The 15,767-nt window shown below is 49.0% G+C and overlaps 1 protein-coding gene across 1 annotated transcript in view; it reads left to right on the top strand.

Moving 5' to 3' along the window:
* Positions 1-15,767, top strand: part of tweek (transmembrane protein KIAA1109 homolog tweek) — a 789,520-nt gene that overhangs the window by 45,045 nt on the left and 728,708 nt on the right. The window contains 1 exon segment of the mRNA XM_068348609.1: positions 378-523. The gene's annotated coding sequence lies outside the window, so the exon portion shown is untranslated.

The raw sequence follows: 15,767 nt of genomic DNA, 5'->3' as shown, positions 1-15,767 counted from the left end.
ATTGGAGATCATAGTTCCTAAATACTCAATCGATTCTACCTCATTAATCCTTTCTCCTTCCAATGATATTTCATCTTCCATTGCATATTGTTCCCTTGCTCAATAGTATTAGTAACAGTAATATTAGTAATGGTAATAATATTAATAATGATAGTGATTATGATGATGATGATGATAATACTAAGTAGTAATGATGACAATATTTATAATGATGGCTATAAGGATTTACCAAATAGTAAAAACATAAGGATAACATTATGGATAACTGTTAGTTTACTAGTTGATATTTTTTTTAGAAATCTTTTATCTTTATCCACTGTATGTTTTTCATTGAATGCTATAGCTTTTATGAATGTTCTTTATTCTTATTTCTACAGAAGTATCCTTACCAGAAGGAGGTCCTCTTTAGATGGAAGTAAATTTTCTGGGCTATTATTTGATATAATGGATTGGAATTGGAATAAGGAGAAATAATTTCTGAAAATTTTCAGTGTTTAAAAGAGCATTACTGTACATTTGTAAGGTAAGGATAACCTTTATGTTTGAAAATGATTGGATTTAAAGATATACTGATATAGAAATTATTTACCATTTATAACCAGTACATGTAGTGCTATTTTCATCCTTACAGTATTTATAAGTATACAGTAATATTATCATCTTACTCGGCTGTACTAGCTTGTTTATAAATACTGTAAATGGTATTCAATTGGGCTATTCAGTTAATACCAGATTTGATATAGTTTGATTTATTAGGGGTATTACTTTCAGTGAAACTGAAAGGACAAGCCATTAAAATTTAGCGAGGGTTAACTACCGATTTCGCTAGTAAGCGGGGGTAGGGGTGGTAGCTTGCAACCGCTCAAGCTCACACACCTATGATTTGCCCCACTTTGCTTTTAGCTCGGATGGTGAAGGGTTGTTACCGCTCTTCATCCTCACCAATATTTTGTACTGGCATTAATGCTTTTTGTTTGTTCTTTCTCTTTAACTGTGTGGGTTTGTGTTGACTTCTGCCAACTATGTGTATCTTCCCTGGACTTGAAGGCCGGTCCTGCGGTACCTTCATGTCGGCTGTGGATACCGATCATCACACCCTTTGTCCCGCCTGCAAAGGTCAATGGTGTGATAGTGAAAATAAGTGTTGTGAATGTTGGGAGTGGTCTGCCTCCCAGTGGGAAAGGTTTGGGCGCCGGCAGAAGAAGAAGTCAAAGTGAGACATTTCTCCTTCAAAGGTATCTTCGTAAGGGAAAAAAAGCAAGGCTTCTTCTTCCACTTCCCAACCTTCCTCTGAAGCTTTTGCCTGTTCGGCCTCTTCCGAGAGACCGTCGAGTAGTAGCGTAGGTCCTATAACTGATGGTCAACCCTGGTCCTCGAGAGATGGTGTTGCTTCCTCCTGGCAAAGCGACCCCACCTCTCCCCCCGGGTGAGGCCTTGTCTCTTTCTCCCTTTTTACATGTGTGGTTGTCCTTGAGGTTTTCGGGTCTGTCCTCCAAAGACTCCTTGCTACAACTCATCATCCATTTTGCTAATGTGCAGCTTTTGTCAACATCGAAGGTGGATCCTCTGTCATGTGTCGACATAGTGGTGTCGGAGGCGTCATATGCTGCTGCTGCCGACGCTCCTGCCCCTTCAGACTCTTCAGCTGTTGCTGCTGACTGTTCTTCCCCCGTTCCTGATCATCCTTCGAGGGGGGAAGCAAAGTCCTTCGTCTGTCTCTCCTGCAAGTGTTTCTCCTCCTCAGGGGAGTTCACTCATAGAGACTCCTCTGGGGAGGACTGCTGCTTCCAAAGGTCAGCTTGCTGATTCTCCTGCCCCAGAGGGCGCCAACGATCTCGCAGAGCTCGCCCTCCCCTTCACCTAAGAGGTGTCCCTTCACCATCAGTGAAAAGGCGCCTTTTCACTCTTCAGCCTCGTCGTTGCAGCCTTCCCCCACAGGGGAGCCTTCTCTTCCATCATCTTCTGGCCCTCGACCTTCACCCTCTCCTGGACCTTCTCCTGTCGATTCTGCCGTTAGTCCTTGGACTCTTCTGAGGATTGTGCGTGATTCCCATCGGAGGATGTTCGCCCTTCTAAAGGGTACATCCCTGTTTCTGATCTTCCAATGCGCCAATCTTCTGCATCTCTCCGACCTTCTGACCTGCCTTCTCCGTTGCTAACTCCATCAACGTTCACAAACAGCTCATTAGCGCTCACCAGCTCGTCAACGCTCCGCAGCGATTCAGCGCTCTCCAGCGCCTCAGCTCTCTCCTGTGCTTTAGTGCTCTAATGCCCCAGCGATCTCCAGCGCATTCACACCTTTCGAAGTATCAGCATTTCCCTGCTCGCCAGCGCTCACCAGTACACCGATACTCGCCAGTGCTCCCCAGCTCAACAGCGCTCTCCTGCGCTCCAACGCTCCCGCTCATCTGCGCTCTCCTACACGCCAGCGCTCTCCTACACGCCAGCGTTCTCCTACGCATCTGCGCTCTCCTACACGCCAGCGCTCTCCTACACGCCAGCGCTCTCCTACACGCCAGCATTCTCCTACGCATCTGCGGTCGCCTATGCATCAGCGATCTCCCATGCATCAGCACACTCCAGCTCGCCAGCACTCTCCAGGAAATAGCAGTTCAAGTTGCTGTGCTTCGGTCTTTCCACAGCACCTCAAGTCTTCACCAGGGTGTTTGCCCTTGTGTTATCTTGGGCACAGGATTGGCATCAGTCTCCTCCGTAATCTGGACGACTGGCTAATCGTAGTGAACTTGTTGTCAACCCTTCTTCAACACCAAGACAAACATTTGAGTTTTTGCCAAGATCTGGGGATCATAGTAAACCTCGAGAAGTCCTCCCTGCTTCCTACGCAGAGACTGGTATATCTAGGGATGAGAATAGACACCAATACCCACAAAGCCTTCCCATCAGATGGCAGATTAATAAGGCTGAGAAGAACTTTCCAGCCCAGATGTGGCTACGTCTCCTCGGGCACCTTTCATATCTGGCTCGTCTAGTTCCCAACGGTCGCCTCAGGATTTGATCTCTCAGGTGGCAACTAAAGTCCAGGTGGAATCAGGCCTTCGACTCCCTGGACATCCTGATGCCCATGGTACCATCAGAATAAACGAACCTCGAATGGTGGGTGTCAGACGAGAACCTACGAAAGGGAGCGGACCTTCTCGTCCTCCCCCAGATTTGATGTTGTTCTCAGACGCTTCAAAAATAGGGTTGGGGGCCACGTGCTGCACTACACGACCGCAGGCCTCTGGTCAGTGTCAGAAGAATACCACCACATAAATCTCCTAGAGATGAAGGCTGTCTTCCTGGCCATTCAACAGTTCCCCCAGTTTCTAGCGGGTCACTCAGTGGTGGTAATGAGCAACAACATCACAGTAGTGGCTTACATCAACAAAAAAGGAGGTACTTTTTCACAGCCCCTATCCCATCTAGCAGTAGAGATACTGAAATGGGCTGAGATTCACTCGATACCACTTTCGGCACACTTCATTCCAGGCAAAATTAATGTGCTCGCCGACAACTTAAGCAGAGCATCTCAGATAGTGAGTCTAGAATGGTCTTTGGATCATCTATTAGCCAACAGAGTCCTGACTTTGTGGGGTTCTCTGATTGTGGAGATCTTCGCAACGGCCCTGAACTTCAGACTCCCGTTGTACTGCTCCTCAGTACCAGACCCCAAGGCTCTCTGGCAAGATACATTCCATGATGGTGGGACAATGTAGTGGTTTGTGGACTGTGGCCAGAGGTAGCACTCAAACTACCTAGTGTACGAATGCGAACCACACCCCAACGTTCACTACACAAAAAATATACAACGGTGGAATACCCAAAAATCTGGGTAAAAGGCAAACAATCAAGGATGAACTGGGCTCTGGGCACCACCCCTAGATTTTTATACTGGGCAAGGGGACCCAGTAGGAACCTAACTTCCTTCTTATCTTCCCTTGCCTTGAGCTTGCTGAATAAACGTGTAGGATGACCGCTAATTAATTTCTGGGAAAATGAGCAGTATACATGAATAGCTTGTATCTCAGGTTAGATTTTATAAAGGAAACATAATACTAAACTTATAATGGGTGGCTGAGAAGGGGACACAATGGTGTAAGGAACTGGAATGAAATGCTGTCTTCATAAAAACAAGAAAAATATTTATTTGCAAATGGAACAAAAACATCTAAATCATTCCAGATAAGTTCCTAACGCTATGCTGCAAACATCTACATGTTTTATTGCATCATAAACGCAACCGTGTGTATTGCTTGGGTGGTCCAACTATCTTAACAAACAACTCTAATCCTACACTAAGCTTAAAGGAGAACCCTGCAACACTATGGGTTTATGACATCTGTCGTCGGCGCCCACTCGTGTCCGAGTATTGGGTTCTGTCGTTAGCCATCAGCCTCCTATCTGTGGGGTGGGTGCTTATGCCTGATGTGGCTGTTAAGTCCTAGTCTGTGGTGGAAGAGTCGCGGACAGTGTTCACAAGGGAGGGTAGGTGGTGGGCGGGGCTGTTCTAATCGCTCTCTCCTTCTTCTCCTCCTAGCCTCCTCATTTTGTCTCCTCCTCTCCTCGAAGTCCACGGTGCCATGGTGTACTGTACTCCTCCAGGTTTTCCTGTCCCTGGCTGTTTCTTCCCATAAGGAAGGATCGATGTCAGTTAGAGCCAGGGTGCGCTTTAGTTGATCTTTATAGCGCATTTTCGGGGCTCCTCGTGGTCTGGTGCCCTGGGTCAGTTCTCCGTAGAATATTTTCTTTGGGAGCCTAGATGGATCCATCCTATGCACGTGTCCTATCCAGCGGAGGCGGTGGTGGATGATGGTGGCCTCCACGCTGGACAGCGAGGCACGTTTTAAGACTTCAATGTTGGTGGTGTGGCTCTCCCAGGGGATTTTCAAGATCTGCCTCAGTTTCATTTGTTGGAAGCGTTCTAGGTTTTTAAGATCGTTACTATATAGCGTCCATGTTTCACATGCATACAGGAGCGTGGAGAGGACTACTGCCCTGAACACCATTATTTTGGTGGTCATTGTCAGTGCGTGGTTGTTAAATACGCGGCGGTTGAGTCGGCCAAAGGCGGAGTGGGCTGCCCTGATCCTGTTCTCCACGTCCTTTTTGCTTGTGGGAGCTGATGTTAGGATGCTCCCTAGGTAGGAGAACTGGTCCACCTGTTCTAACGGTTGGTCATTCACTGTGGTATTGAAGTTGGGGAGCATCAGTCCTGGTGGATGTTGGACGAGGGTCTTGGTTTTGTCTGAGTTGACTTGCATCCCAAAACGTTCGTAGGCAGAGTTGTATGCATCAGCTAACGACTGTAGGTCCTCTGCCGTCTGACCTGGGGTGGCATTGTCGTCAGCATACTGCAGTTCTCGCACTGCACACAAGGTGGTCTTGGTTCTGGCGCGGAGTCTAGCGAGGTTGAAAGCGCCTCCATCCATGCAGAAACGTAGGTCGACTGAGGGTGTGTCTGGGGGAATCTCGTTGAGCATTGCTGCGGTGTATAGCGAGAAACACGTCGGGGCCAGAACACAGCCCTGCTTCAGGCCGCCGTTGATGGGGAATGGGTCTGAAAGAGAGTTCTGGTGGCAGACTCTCCCAACCATTCCGTCATGGAGGGCACGCACCAGCTTGACAAAATCGGGTGGGCAGCCATATCTTTTGAGGACAGCCCACATGGCAGGTCGAGGTACTTTGTCGAAGGCCTTTTTCAAATCCCAGAAGATGAACATTATGGGCTGTTGTTGTTCGAGGCTCTTCTCTTGTAGTTGTCGCGCACAGAAGATCATGTCTATGGTCCCGCGGGAAGGTCGAAAGCCGCACTGGGACTCTGGCAGGACGTCTTCTGCGAGAATGAGGAGGCGATCAAGGAGAATCCGAGCGAAAATCTTACTCGCGATGCTTAGTAGTGATATTCCCCGGTAGTTGTTACAGTTCTCCCTGTCTCCCTTCTTGAAGATGGTAGTGATGTTTGCATCGCGGAAGTCACTGGGTGGGGTCTTGGTCTCCCATATTTTCAGTATAAGGAGCATCAAACGGTTCCTCAAGCCGGGGCCACCGTGAGTGAGGAGCTCCAACGGGATGTTGTCTGGGCCTGGGGCTTTGCCGGGCTTCATGCGCTGCAGGGCCTTGTTGAAGTCATGGATGGAGGGTGGTAGTGCCATCCAGTGACGGACAGGATGCTGCGGGGTCATTCGCAGGAGATCGTCTGGGGTGTCTGCTTGGTCATTGAGGAGGTTCTCAAAGTGAGACCTCCACCTGGCCAGGATGCCCTCGCTGTCGGTGATGGTCGTGGCCCCATCCGCGTCCTTCAGGGTGCCCACTGATGACTGTGTGGGACCGAATATTTCTTTTGTTGCTGCATAGAAGCTGCGCAGGTCACGTTGGTCAGCAAAACTCTGTATTTCTGCAGCTTTTCTTTGCCACCAGGTGTTCTGGGCTTCACGGATACCTCTTTGGCAACCAGCTTCAGCCACCTTGTGAGCACATTTGTTAGCTGCTGTTGGTTGGTTTTCCAAAGTCAGGCGTGCTTGTCGTTTGGTTTCAATGAGAAGAGAGATGGTAGCATCATTCTCATCAAACCAATCCTGCCGTTTCTTGGTTGTGAAGCCTAGTGTTTCCTCCGCGGCACGGGCCATGGCGTTTCTGAGGGTGGTCCAGTGGTGCTCGACAGTGGCCTGACCCACAGGGTCTGCGAGGTATTGTTCGCAGGCCTCCTTGTAGATCTATGCCACCTGTGGGTTGCGGAGCTTACTACAATCAAAGCGTTGGTGTGGTACGCTGTCAGGTGCCCTTCTGGGTGGTCGTAGGGTCGTCACGGAGAGTCGGGAGATGAGGAGTCTGTGGTCCGTCCAGCAGTCGTCCGCTCCGGGCATGGATCGGGTGATGCGGACGTCTCCTCGGTCTCTGGCTCTGGTCAGGACGTAGTCCAGGGTGTGCCAGTGTTTAGACTGTGGGTGTCTCCATGTGGTCTTTTGTCGCTTTGGTAACTGGAAGATGGTGTTGGTTACCACAAGTTGGTGTTCTGCACACAGACCCAGTAGGAGTTGGCCATTGGCGTTGCAATTTCCAATGCCATGGCGGCCGATGATTCCCTCCCACAGGCGATGGTCTTTGCCTACTCGGGCATTAAAGTCGCCAAGCACAACGAGCTTGTCATTGGCGGGCACTGCCTGGATGGTGCGGTCGAGCTGGGTGTAGAAGGCAGCTTTGTTATCATCGGTTGAGGTCATAGTCGGGGCGTAGACAGAGATCAGGGTGAGATGTCTGTCCCGCGTGATGGGGATGCGGACAGTCATCAGGCGCTCACTGATGGCCTTGGGAGCGAGGTTGTGTTGCTGCACTAGCTGGGAACGGATGGCGAAGCCGACACCGTGAATGCGAGGCTCCTCTAGGGCCTTGCCTTTCCAGAAGATGGTGTAGCCTGTTCCAGCTTCCCTGATGTTGCCCTCTTCGGGTAGTCTGGTCTCGCTAAGAGCCGCCACATCAACATTGAAGCGGGCTAGCTCCTTGCAGACGAGGGCTGTACGTCGTTCCGGGCGGTTGGTGTTCGTCACGTCTTGGAGGGTGCGGATGTTCCACGCACCTAAAGTTAATATTTTTTTCTTGTTATTTCGACCGCATTAGTGGGATGTCCGCCAGCCGCGGTGAGCTGACCAGACGGGTTTGCCGTGTCCGATGTTTACCCCACCTTTTCTAGGGGCCTCCCCATGTGGGGTGGGCTGCGGTGTCCTTAATAGGCCAGCCCAGTCACGGGTCCAGCTGCCGAACTCTGGTGTCACGGCACCGTCACCAGAGAGCGACTGAATCTTAGACTCGCCGCCTGAGTGCAGTCGTGGGCTAAGGGCTTCCAGCTATCCAGGCCTGCCCCCTTCACCCACAGTGCTGTCGCCTCAGGACTTGCTGGTGGTGGTGATGATGATGATGGTGAGAAAGAGATGAAGAAGGGTGGAGGAAACGACAGAATGCCAGTAGCTAGGTATATTGTTTTGGGTGGTCGTGGCTTTGCAACGGTCACGCACACACACTTGGCCCACATCATTTTCACCGCGGCTCAAGACATATGAGACAGGCGGCTTCTCCGATGTTGGTTGCATCGGGCTGCCGGGTTCTTGTTATGTCAAGGCCCGCCTTGTTGCCTGCCCGACAGGCATTGCCCTCTTCCGCCGGTGCTGGGAAGCTCCGCCGTTGGGGTCTGTTTGGTTTGATTTTGGAGTTTTCCTTCTCCTAGCCTTTGCCTATCTTAAAATAAAGGAGAAGGCCTATAGGGGTCCAGTCTTGGTCTGGTCTCTCAGAACTGGCCTTAGCGGTATGGTTGAGCCTGCCAGGGTGGATAAACTACCCCTCCGCCATTGCCCAGCCCATCATTGGGACACTCAAGCCCCTCTACTGCAGCAAAGTGCTGGACCAGTAATAAACCTGAACAATTAATATCAACCATCTAGAAAGAAAATATAAAACTGTGAAAATACTGTACTGCAATAGTTTTCCCTGAAGCAATACTGTCCTTATCAATATCCAGTCTACCTTTAGGCTGCAAAGTTACTTGAAAATTCTTAGCTTCTGAATAGTATGGCTGCATGCGACACTGCAAGTCTCTGTGCGCTTATGATAGCAATGTAAATCTCCAATTGTAAACTCACACTGTGATAAGGTTTTGTTGTCATCGAAACTTTTCTGACTAATAACAATAGTGCCTAAATCTCTCATTCTTGGAAGGGGTTTTGATAATTCTGGAATGACCAGACTAAACTCAAAGACAGTCTCTCTCCTCCTAGCATCTGAATTCACTTCCTGGGCCAACTACCAGATATTCCATTTCAATAGCTCCTGTGAACTATTAATGTTTATGACACAATTTCATATAACGAGATTCTTCCTCGTTATACTTCGCACACCGAAACAAAATAGTCATCAACTTTACGGTGTTGACTGCCGAACACGACCAATAGACAACGGCCTTATAATGCTGTTTTTTAAATATTAAACTTAGCCGGTGAATATATAATAGCTGACGTCTCGGACGGCTCGACAGAAACACAAAAACTCGCGAGCGATCGCCGTGAAGGTTGCGGGTGTGCCCACCAGCGCCGACTATCGGTCAGATACCGCATATACATGTAAACAGCCTCAGTTCTTCTCTGTCGGTCTTGTCGACAAGTTGATTCCGCTCGCTGTTAACCTGGATTTTTTTCGTCATTCTTGGTGAAGTACTTCTTTTTGGTTTTGAGCTTTTGCAGTGACAGGTGTTTTTCTCTTCAATTAAAACTCTTGAACCCTTTTTTGGATAGCGTTTATTGTTGATGACTTTGGATTGTTTTTGGATTTTCTTGGACTTTTCAAAATGGCTGACCCTTCTCCTATTCCTAAATTTCGTAAATGTAATGCTAGGGATTGTAACAAACGTCTTCCAAAGGCCTCTCTCGACCCACATACCGTGTGTTCTAATTGCCGGGGTAAAACCTGCCAATTAGGAGATCGGTGTGATGAGTGCGTGGTACTTTCGGAATTCGACTGGCTAGAGTTTGATAAATATTCTTGTAAGCTTTAGAGAGATAGGGTGAGGAGAAGCTCCTCTAGGTCGTTGGATTTTTCCTCCTCCCATGCCCCTGAACCTAATCCTTCCCCTGTAGTAGTTGTACCTGAACCCTCTACTAGCTCTCATGAACCATCCATGCGGGATATGTTGCTTGCCATTCAAGCTTTGGGGGAGAGAGTTGAGTCCTTAGCATCGGACCGTAATCAACTCATGGCGGATGTGAATGTGTTAAAGTGTCAGAGTGCCAATTCAGAAAATCGTGGGGATAAAGTGATTAGTGCGCAAAGTGTTTTTAGTGTTGCGACCGAGGGTTCGTCTGTTCGTGCTTGTCGTTCTCCTAGTCCGAGACCTCTTTCAGGCTCCCATGCACCAGGGAGAAGTAATGTCGTAGGACTTATGGGGACGAGAGGCTTTAACCAACGAACAGACGTTCCCTCTATGGTATCGGGCGTGTCTCGTCAAGACCGCCCCTACCATAAGACGAGCGAGGCTGTTTTCTCCTCGTCATCCGAAGGCTTCTCGCGAAAGAAACCTTGGAGCAAAGTTTCTAGACCCTTAAAGCGGAAGTCAGTCCCTTCAGGACAGGTCCAGCGTCCTGGCTGTAGCCATTGGGACAGCTCTGACCCTTTGCAGTCGTCGGAAGACTGCTCGCCGCTTAAGCAAAAGCGTAACACGGGCTCCGAGAGTCTCAGTAAAGGCAATGTTTTGCCGTCACAGACGTTACCATCGTCTCGGCCCGTACCGACTCCCGTTGATCCTAAATGGGTTGTCCTGTAGGATATGCAGAATAAGCTTGCCTCCCTTATGGAGGAGTATACCGTTGAGCAGGTTCACGATGATCCTCGCCGTTACGCTGATCGAGATCCTGGCCGTCAGCTGCCCAAACGAGCCTTTACTCGTCCTGTTGACGTTACGAAACGTGATGTCGGTAGTTTGTCACGTCAGTCACGTGACTTGGAGCCTCACTCGATGCAGTCCCGTGTTGACTTTCAGCCGCTGCCGCAGTCTCGTGTTGACGTTCAGCCGCTGCCGCAAGCTCGTGTTGACGTTCAGGACGTTCGCCAACCAGCTCTGTTGCCTTGTTTTGACGTTGAGCGTCAAGCACCGCAGTCAAGGGTTGTTTTAACTGCTCAATCTAGGCAGTCAAGGCAGTCTCGACTTGACGTCGAGCGTCCTCCCGCTCCTGTTGTTGTTGCTGGTCAGTCCTTTCAGCAGTTACATGACGTAGCTTCCTTGACTGCTACTGATGCTCCTTTGCGTGTGGACTTTGCTTGTCAAGCATTGCCACCGCGGCAGGTCTCTCCCTTGCTTGAGACTCATCAATTGTCGGACGAGGTTCCTTCAGATGAGGATGTTGCTGATCCTCCGCCGACTGATAATCCTTTGGATGTTTTGTCAGACGTTGAAGAGCCTAAGGCTGCGCAACCTTCTATGGACTTTAAGAAAATCATGATGATTTTTAAGGATCTTTTCCCAGACCATTTTGTTACTGCTGCTCCTCGTTCGCCTCCGTCAGAGTTTGCGCTAGGCTTAGCTGCTGCGAAGCCTTCTTTTACTAAGCTAGTGCTCTCTCGCTCTTCTAAGAGGGCTTTACGTCTGCTAGGCGACTGGTTGGTTACCAGGAGGAGTTTGGGGAAGACGGCCTTTGCCTTCCCTCCTTTTAAACTAGCTTCTAGAGCGAGCGTCTGGTATGACACGGGAGAAGTTCTCGGCTTGGAAGTCCCTGCCTCTGCCCATGGTGACTTCTCAAGCCTCGTAGACTCTCCCCGTCGCCTGGCCATGAGACGCTCTAAAGTTTGTTGGTCCTCCTCGGACCTTGACCATCTCCTTAAAGGGGTTTACAGGGCCTTCGAAGTTTTTAACTTTTTAGATTGGTCTCTAGGAGCATTAAGCAGGAAGATCTCGTCTGCCGACCAGGATGTTTCCGTGCTTATTATGTCTTGTATGGACAAAGCCATCCGCGATGGCTCAAATGAGCTCGCCGCCACCTTTACGTCTGGAGTCCTGAAGAAGAGGGAAACCCTTTGCTCTTTCCTTTCAGGAGGAGTTACTCCCTGTCAAAGGTCGGAGCTTCTCTTTGCCCCCTTATCGGCTGCCTTGTTTCCTCAACAGCTGATCAAGGACATTGCTGCTTCGCTTGTACAGAAGGATACACATGACCTGATGGCTACTTCTGCTCGCAAGGGAGCTCCTTCTTCATCTTATGTTGTGAGGCCCAGAATCGATACTCCTGCGACTAGGTTTATCCCGCCCTTTCGTGGCAGAGCCCCCAGCAGGGGAGGCGCTCGTGCCGACGGAAAGAGAGGCAAGAGGAGAGGATACAAGTCCTCCCGTGGCAGAGTCTGACTGCCCACGTCCTCAGACAGCGGTAGGGGCCAGACTGAACAACTTCTGGCAGGCCTGGGAGAAGAGAGGTGCAGACCAAGAGTCTGTGTTGTTGCTCAAGGAGGGGTACAAAATACCTTTTGTACGCAGACCTCCTCTTGTAACAGTTCCTCTAGACCTCTCTCCCAGGTATCGAGAGGAGTCAAGAAGACAAGCTCTACATCAGCAGGTGTCTCTGTTGCTAGAGAAGGGAGCGGTGGTGAAAGTCTCGGACCTTCAATCACCGGGATTTTACAACCGTCTCTTCCTAGTCCCAAAGCATACGGGAGGTTGGAGGCCAGTGCTGGACGTCAGTGCGCTCAACGTTTTTGTTACAAAAACAAAATTTACGATGGAGACCACCAAGTCCGTCCTAGCAGCGGTCAGAGAGGGAGACTGGATGGTCTCTCTCGACCTGCAGGATGCGTACTTCCACATTCCTATTCACCCAGATTCTCAACCGTATCTGAGGTTTGTTTACAGGAATGTGGTGTACCAGTTTCGAGCACTGTGCTTCGGCCTCAGCCCTGCTCCTCTCGTGTTTACGAGGCTCATGAGGAATGTGGCAAAATTCCTTCATTTATCGGGAATTCGAGCCTCCCTGTACTTGGATGACTGGCTTCTCAGAGCATCGTCCCGTCATCGCTGTCTGCAGGACCTTCACTGGACGTTGGGTCTGGCAAAGGAGTTGGGACTGTTGGTAAACTTAGACAAGTCTCAACTGATTCCATCCCAGACGATTCTCTATTTGGGGATGGAGATTCGCAGTCTAGTTTTTCGGGCTTTTCCGTCTGCCACCCGAATAGAGCAAGCCCTGCTCAAAGTCCGCCTCATGCTGAAAAAAGACCGTTGTTCAGTAAGAGGTTGGATGAGCCTCTTAGGGACTCTGTCATCCCTGGAGCAGTTTGTCTCGCTAGGGAGACTTCACCTTCGCCCTCTCCAGTTCCATCTAGACTCACACTGGAACAAGAGCAAGACTTTAGAAGCTGTGTCAATCCCGGTCTCCGAGCCAGTAAAAGTATGCCTGAACTGGTGGGACAGCAACATAAGTCTGAGAGAGGGTCTGTCCCTGGCAGTCAAGAACTCAAACCACGTGTTGTTCTCAGACGCGTCGGATTTGGGTTGGGGAGCGACTCTGGACGGTCGGGAATGTTCGGGTCTTTGGACGTCGGATCAGAAGAGCATGCACATCAACGGCAAGGAGCTGTTAGCGGTTCACTTGGCCTTGATGAGTTTCGAGAGCATTCTTCGAAACAAAGTGGTAGAGGTCAATTCAGACAACACCACAGCATTGGCGTACATCTCCAAGCAAGGAGGCACTCACTCCCACACACTGTTCGTCATCGCAAGGGACCTCCTCATCTGGTCAAAAAATCGAGGCATCTCCCTGTTGACAAGATTCATCCAGGGGGACTTGAACGTCTTGGCAGACTGTCTCAGTCGGAGAGGTCAGGTGATCCCCACGGAATGGACCCTCCACAAGGACGTGTGCAAGAGTCTTTGGGTGACTTGGGGTCAACCCTCCATAGACCTCTTTGCCACCTCGTTGACCAAAAGGCTCCCGACCTATTGCTCGCCAGTCCCAGATCCAGAGGCGACCCACATAGATGCGTTTCTACTGGACTGGTCTCACCTGGACGCGTACGCATTCCCACCGTTCAAGATCATCAACAAGGTACTGCAGAAGTTCGCCTCTCACGAAGGGACAAGGTTGATGTTGGTTGCTCCCCTCTGGCCCGCGAGAGAGTGGTTCACAGAGGTACTTCAATGGCTGGTAGACGTTCCAAGGAGTCTTCCTCTAAGGATGGATCTCTTACGGCAGCCCCACGTAAGGGATCTTCATCAAAGCCTCCCCGCGCTTCGTCTGACTGCCTTCAGACTATCGAAAGACTCTCAAGAGCTCGAGGCTTTTCGAAGGAGGCAGCCAGAGCGATTGCGAGAGCTAGGAGAGCTTCTACCATCAAAGTATACCAGTCGAAGTGGGAAGTCTTTAGAGACTGGTGCAAGTCATCATCCATTTCCTCTTCCAGTACCTCTGTAGCCCAAATCGCAGACTTTCTCCTACATCTGAGAAATGTTCGCTCCCTCTCAGTGCCCACTATTAAGGGCTACAGGAGCATGTTGGCGTCTGTATTCAGACATAGAGGCTTAGATCTTTCCAATAATAAAGATCTCCAAGATCTCCTTAAGTCTTTCGAGACCTCTAAGGAGCGTCGTATGGCAACTCCTGGATGGAACTTAGACGTGGTCCTAAGGTTCCTAATGTCCGACAGGTTTGAGCCATTACATTCAGCCTCCCTGAAGGATCTCACCCTCAAGACGCTTTTTCTTAGTGTGCTTGGCTTCGGCTAAAAGGGTCAGTGAGATCCATGCCTTCAGTAGGAACATCGGCTTTTCCACAGATAAAGCCACATGTTCACTTCAGCTTGGTTTCTTGGCCAAAAATGAACTGCCTTCTCGTCCTTGGCCTAAGTCATTTGATATACCTTGCCTGTCAGAGATCGTAGGCAACGAGCTTGAAAGAGTACTGTGTCCAGTTAGAGCTCTTAAGTTTTATTTAGCTCGTACCAAATCCTTACGAGGTGGATCTGAGGCCTTGTGGTGCTCAGTTAAGAAGCCATCATTGCCTATGTCTAAAAATGCTTTGTCGTATTTTATTAGATTTTTAATCCGAGAGGCTCATTCTCACTTGAGTGAAAAAGACCGATGTTTGCTTAAGGTCAAGACGCACGAAGTAAGAGCTATAGCAACTTCCGTGGCCTTTAAGCAAAACAGATCTCTGCGAAGTATTATGGACGCGACCTTTTGGAGAAGCAAGTCGGTATTCGCTTCATTTTACTTAAAAGACGTCCAGACTCTTTATGAGGACTGCTACACACTGGGTCCATTCGTTGCAGCGAGTGCAGTAGTGGGTGAGGGTTCTACCACTACATTCCCTTAATTCCAATATCCTTTTAATCTTTCTCTTGAAATGTTTTAATCTTGTTTTGGGTTGTACGGAAGGCTAAGAAGCTTTCCGCATCCTTTTTGATTTGGCGGGTGGTCAAATATCATTTCTTGAGAGCGCCCAGATTAAGGGTTTTGATGAGGTCCTGTTGTATGGGTTGCCGCCCTGGATATAACAGCTCCTGGGAGTCTTTCAGCATCCTGAGAGGATGGCTGGGCTTTGTGAGGAAAGCGGACTAACAAGGCAGAGTAATCGTCAGAGTCAGCTTCCTTACCAGGTACCTATATTTATTTGGGTTTTGTTATGATATAACTGTCAAAAACTCTAAGCATATACGCCGTAATTGTATTAATACTGGTCTCTACTCACCACCATGGGTGTGAATCAGCTATTATATATTCACCGGCCAAGTTTAATATTTAAAAATGATATTTTGATTATAAAATAAATTTTTGAATATACTTACCCGGTGAATATATAAATTAAAGGCCCTCCCTTCCTCCCCAATAGAGACCCAGCGGAATGAGAAGAACTGAGGCTGTTTACATGTATATGCGGTATCTGACCGATAGTCGGCGCTGGTGGGCACACCCACAACCTTCACGGCGATCGCTCGCGAGTTTTTGTGTTTCTGTCGAGCCGTCCGAGACGTCAGCTATTATATATTCACCGGGTAAGTATATTCAAAAATTTATTTTATAATCAAAATATCATGTTTATGTCCCTTCCACAAATTGATTATACTTATCCGAAATAAAAACTACTCGTTTTTGTGTTATTCAGTTAACAAAGTAAAGTACTGTACTTCCAGTTAACAGGCAAGATAATATGAATACAAAGCAATTTCATCTTTCCTATATACTTGTAAGAATAGCCTAAACTTCTCTTCCTACGGGATGTAAGGTCCGCTGTCAGTGCCTGTTAAAAGAC

Source organism: Palaemon carinicauda, chromosome 24 (genome assembly GCF_036898095.1).
Source record: "Palaemon carinicauda isolate YSFRI2023 chromosome 24, ASM3689809v2, whole genome shotgun sequence".
NCBI lineage: Eukaryota > Metazoa > Arthropoda > Malacostraca > Decapoda > Palaemonidae > Palaemon > Palaemon carinicauda.
This window is presented reverse-complemented; position numbering and strand designations above follow the sequence as displayed.